We start from the raw sequence: 6,000 nt of genomic DNA on the forward strand, positions 1-6,000 counted from the left end.
TCCTGGCCTTGGTCTGGGCCATCACTGAACGATTCAAGCACTACTTGGCCTCCAGTAAGTTCACGGCTTACACTGACAACAACCCCTTGACACATCTAGAGACAGCCAAGTTGGGAGCCATGGAACAGCATTGGATGGCCCGGCTGTGAAACTATCAGTTCACCATCAAGTACCGGGCAGGCCACAAGAACGCCAACGCCGATGCCCTATCCAGAATGCCTCACCAGTCGGACACTGAAGAAGAAGTGGATGACCTGGAGGAGATTGAGCTACCTGCCTTCCACAGAAATGGGATGGTCCACGAGCAGCGCACCTCCAGGAAGTATCGTGGTAAGACACTAAACCCGTTACCTCATCATAGTTGGAAGGAGACGCAGGACAAAGACCCGGTTGTCAGCTGTATCAAAGAACTGATAACCCAGGAAGGTTCCTCCCTGGAGAAGGACGCTTCTCCACAAGCCAAGCAACTGTGGAATGAAAGAAGCCAGCTGTTCATCTCTAGAGAGAAGCTGTGCCGAAGGTATGTCAACCCTAGGACCCATGAGATGGTATGGCAGATCGTAGTGCCCAGGACTGACATCCAGATGGTATTGGAGGCCTACCACGATCAAGCAGGGCACTTTGGCTGGAAGAAGCTGGAAACCCTACTGAAGAATCGCTTTTATTGGGTTGGAATGTGGAGTTCCATAGAGAGGTGGTGCCGGGATTGTGGACCCTGTAGCCTCAGAAGAAAAGACTACAGCAGCCAGAAGGCACCCCTGCAGTCCATCAAGACAACCCAGCCCCTGGAGATCGTCGCTCTGGGCCACGTCAAGCTGTCACCTAGCAGGTCAGGCTACTCGTATGCCCTGACCATGGTGGATCACTACTCCCGGTTCCTGGTGGTAGCCCCCGTCAAGGATCTGACGGCAGAAACAGCAAGGACGTTTCAAGCATACTTCTGCAGGCCCCATGGATACCCAGAAAAGGTGCTGACTGATCAAGGCCCTGCCTTTGAAGCCGAGCTGTTCAAAGAGTTTTGCCATCTGTACGGGTGTAAGAAGATCCGGACTACACCGTACCACCCCCAAACCAATGGGTTATGTGAAAAGATGAATAACATAGTCATCGACCTGTTGAAGACCTTACCTCTAGAAGAAAGAAACCAGTGGCCAGACAAACTACCTGACCTGGTAGATCTGTACAATCACATACCTGTGAGTTCCACCAATTGTACTCCAGGGTACCTCATGAGAGCAAGACCCGGAAAGTTGTCCATGGACCTGGAGCTTGGAGTGGTAGAGCCAGAAGCAGATATGTCCACTGAAGACTGGGATGTGACCCGACAGGAGCAGTACAAGAGAGTACAGGCCTGTGTCGAAGACAGTCTAAGTAAGGTGAGAGATAAGCAGGAAGCACAGTACAACAAGAGTGCACCAGCCGAACCCTTGACACCTGGAGAAGTTGTGCTGAAACGAAAAAGGAGAAGCCACAAGCTTAACGACCAGTGAGAAAGGGAACCTTACACTGTGTTGAACTCCAGATTCGACAATAGGAAAACCTGTCTAATTAGCAAAGACGGAGGAAGAACAACTGCAACGGTATCAAGAGACCATCTGAAGTTGTGCCCAAGTCCGCTGAAGCCCCAGGAGGAAGTGCCTCTCACCGTACCGGAGGAGCCCAAAGAAAAAGTACTCCATACTGTCTTAGGAGATTTCCCGGCAGATTGGCCTCAACTGGATGGAGCGGTAATAATACCTGTGCTACACTTCTACCAACAGTCAGAAGACTCTCCACTGCAAGTAAGACCTGTAAGTGCCCCGGAAGAGCCTGCTCAGGAAGAATCCCCGGAAGAAGGATCACCGGTGGAAGCAGAGCCAGTAGGCCCAGTAACCAGTGTACTTGCCAGTCCCATAGAGAGGTTAAGGCAGTCTTGCAGTCCACCAACACATAGAGCGGAAAATAGCACAAGCATGGACACTACACGCGTCCTCGTACTACGTAGGTCATCGCGTAGCACAAAAGGCCAGACCCCTGTCAGGTATAGGGAGTAAATAGAAAAATACCTGCAGTATAAATAGTTACCCAGTAGGGTATTGCTTATTGTTTATTGTATAAACTGAGATATATGTGTTTATTTAGTTACCCGTAAGGGTATATATAAAGGACTCGTAGACTGAGGACTGTGAGCAGCCCAAAAACTGTTCCTGTACATAGTTGCACTCCCTAGAGTGCCCCTTAAGTGACCACGGAACAAAAACCCATTTGGCGTAGCAGAAGACGTGGTCCAATACCTGGATCACCTATGCCCTGTAGCCACGCCCAGGGCCTACTTTGAGGGTTTTCAGGCGGGTCCCTCATGTTCCTCCATCGGTGAAATGGACACCAGGTTACGGGACTTGCTGTAACTCTATTAATATTGTATTATAGTGTTACCTGTAACGTTTAAGAAAAGTGCCTCCCATAAAGGGAAGAAATGTTATTGTTAACCTGTTTTGAGAAAAATGCTTCAGTCCATGAGCACTGTGTTTTACTAGGGGGGGATGTGGCGCCCTGCTGCGCATTGGTGCCACAGAACCCAGAAGGGTGCATGGATGGACTTCTCCACAAGAGGCCCTCACACATTCACACACCTCCACCCTACCACCTCAGACCAGCAGAGGGAGCCCTGTTAGGGACATATATAGGGAGGGTGGAGCCAGGCAGCTCAGTTTGTGTTTAGTGTTCAGAGAGGGACACAGCTCAGAGTTGAGCAGAGAGCGTGCTGACGCTCAGAGAGCAGCAAAGAGGCAGCACGCTGGCTGCCGTGCTTAGGCGAGCCAAGGCCTACAGCACAAGTGAAAGCCTAGTGAGGGCCTGAGTGTGGCCGAAGGCAAGAGAAGGAAGAAGTAGCGAGGGGGTAGAGGAGCATACCAGGCTCACCCCGATATATACACCGGACACCGGGTCCGCTCCTACAGGGACTCTTCATACCCAGTAGGAACCAACGGAACCCCTGGAGAGCTACAGGTCCCAGGTTCACCAAATGCTGATTACAGTACCAGGGCTAGGAGTCACGGAGGCCCCAGCGTCCAGGGAGAGTGATCTCCAAAGAGAAGGCCCTACCACCAGGTCAGCAGGTGCAAAGAGAGACAGTCACCAAGCTAGGCCTAACTCCAGGCAGGTCAGAAGCTCAGAGAGTAAGCCACGGATCAGGAGGCCCTATACCCGCTCACTGGGGAGAGTCCAAAAGTGCGCCCTTCGCCTGGAGTACCCTGGACCGTGCCTGCAGCATCACCAGTAAAGGTACTGAAGCTTACCCCCGTGTGAGTGTCCGTCTTTCCTCCGGGACCGTCCTGCCGTCTCTCCCCTGCACCACCATCCATTACACCCCACGCTGCCCTGGAGCTAGCTCTACCTGTGGAGAGCCACACCATCCCTGCTGCCGTATCACCAGCTCCAGAGGACTGCTCCGCAGCTGCGGCTCCCCTTAGCCACATTCCACAGGTGGCGTCATGAACACTTATAATCCCTTTAAATAGTTTCCCTTTTTACTGCCTGCCCTGGGTCACGGACCGGGCCAGCCACCGTGATATCCCCCAAGCAACCAGGGGCCCGGCAGCCGAGTACCCCACGGCCCAGGGGACGCGTCAGCCTCAGCATAGAGGTGATACTGAAAGCCATGGGACTCTATGAGCTGTCCCAGGCCAAAGTTGTAGATGGAGAAGAGCAGGGGTCCTAGGACTGAACCTTGGGGTACACCGACAGATAGGGGGCGAGATGAGGAGGTGGTGTGTGAGTGGGAGACACTGAATGTCCTGTCTGTTAAGTATGAGGAGATCCAAGATAGGGCCAAGTCTTTGATGCTAAGAGTCTTTTATGTTAAATAAAATTCCACACCGTTTTAATAATTTATTTAAAAATAAAAAACACTGTATACTCACCTAACGCCTAATCTCACGATGCCCTCGTCTCCTGTAAGAAACCAAAAATAAAAAACAACCATATCCCTCACCTGTCCGCCGTGATGACATAATCCAGAGTGTCCCACGAAGATATGGGTCACTTATACAGCAGTCACATCAGCAATCACTGATGTGACTGTTGTATAGGACAGCAATGTATACACTGACAAGAGTGTAATCACTCCCCTATCAGTGTATAGCTGAGAGCTCCGGTGACCTCACTTACTACATCAATGTTGCGTTGGAAAATTCTCACGCAGCGGTGCCGTAAGTGAGGGCACCGGAGCTCTCAGCTGATGAACTCCAGTGACGTCATTCCCAGCAGCGCTATACACTGTCGGGAGTGATCTCGCTCCTGTCAGTGTATAGCGTGCTGCCGGGTGATTGGATCGCCATGGGACATCAGGATTACAGTGGATAGGTGAGCATAAGGTGTTTTATTTTAATAGCAATTTATTTTAGTTTTTTTTTACACTGTGCACAGATGCCGGCTGAGGAGACTACTTCTCCCCTCAGGTGCGCCTGCTCCTGCTATTGCCAGTGGGAGCGGCATTAGGGTGATGGGAGGACTAGTCTGCCGTGGGCAATTCTTTGTGCGTTTTTGCCGCATTTTTGACTCATTGACTTGAATTGAGTCAGTCAAATACGCAGCAAATTAACAAATATTTTTAGACCTGCTTTTTAGCTGCGGATTTGACTGACTCGATTGAAGTCAATGGGTGAAAAACACTGCATAAACGCATAAAGAATTGACATGCTGCAGATATAAACGCAATAAAATCCTGACAGGAAAATCCCTGATCATGTGCACAGCACTTCAGGATTGTCATTGCATTAACTGGCACACGGATTACCTAGCGTTTTTGGCCCATTTCCGCGCGGAAAAAACGCCATGAAAATGCACCAAAAACGCACCCTGTGCACATAGCCTTACACACACGAGTGCACGATGTTGAAGTTGGTTTCTTATTAGGCAATTTATTTTTTTCTGTTTTTTATAGGTTTAACGACAAAAATAAAAAATTGCAATAATAAAATACAATGCAGCGAGGTGCCGGGATGTGAATATGTTTAAAAGCAGCTACAAAATTTATAACACTGGCACAAAAATGGGCATCAAAGTTGGCACTGAAGGACGTTATGGAAAGGGTTACATGACTTTGGGTCACTGATCTCACACTGCAGACACCTAGATCAGGATGCCGCACATCAAATTCAGGTCACTGTATTCTGGCCTAAAGGGGTTCTGGACATCAGAATGGGTATCAAAGTGGACAAATAGCAAATTTTAACAGATTTGAATAAGTAACTGGTGTTTTTCAGGGGTTAAATGATGCTGGGCCACTGATCTCATGACACCATTACATAGTGATGGCCCGCATCAAATTCATGTCATTCTATCCTGGCCCAAAAGGGTTCTGGGATCAGGACAGGCATCAAAGTGGGTAAATAGCCAATTTTCACAGATTTGAATAAGTAAGGGTGTTTTCAGGGTTAAATGATGCTGGGCCACTGATCTCACGCCACCATTACATAGTGATGGTCCACATCAAATTCAGGTCACTCCATCCTGGCCCAAAGGGGTTCTGGGCATCAGAACAGGCATCAAAGTGGGTAAATAGCCAATTTTCACAGATTTGAATAAGTAACTGGTGTTTTTCAGGGGTTAAATGGCGTTGGGCCACTGATCTTATGCCACCATTACATACATAGTGATGGCCCGCATCAAATTCAGGTCACTCCATCCTGGCCCAAATGTATTCTGGGCATTAGAACGAATTTTCACAGATTTGAATAAGTAACTGGTGCTTTTCAGGGGTTGAATGATGCTGGGCCACTGATCTCATGCCACCATTACATACATAGTGATGGTCCACATCAAATTCAGGTAACTCCACCCTGGCCCAAAGGGGTTCTGGGCTTCAGAACAGGCATCAAAGTGGGTAAATAGCCAATTTTCACAGATTTGAATAAGTAACTGGTGTTTTTCAGGGGTTAAATGACATTGGGCCACTGATCTTATGCCACCATTACATACATAGTGATGGCCCACATCAAATTCAGGTCACTCCATCCT

At 49.1% G+C, this 6,000-nt stretch overlaps 1 pseudogene; it reads left to right on the forward strand.

Annotated features, from left to right (window-relative positions):
* Nucleotides 1-4,930, forward strand: part of LOC141156870 (cingulin-like) — a 29,707-nt pseudogene extending 24,777 nt beyond the window's left edge.
* Nucleotides 4,931-6,000: the final 1,070 nt, after the last annotated feature.

This window comes from Phyllobates terribilis, unplaced genomic scaffold, assembly GCF_046119375.1.
Source record: "Phyllobates terribilis strain yellow unplaced genomic scaffold, ASM4611937v1 Scaffold_1__5_contigs__length_1240528914, whole genome shotgun sequence".
Classification (NCBI taxonomy): domain Eukaryota; kingdom Metazoa; phylum Chordata; class Amphibia; order Anura; family Dendrobatidae; genus Phyllobates; species Phyllobates terribilis.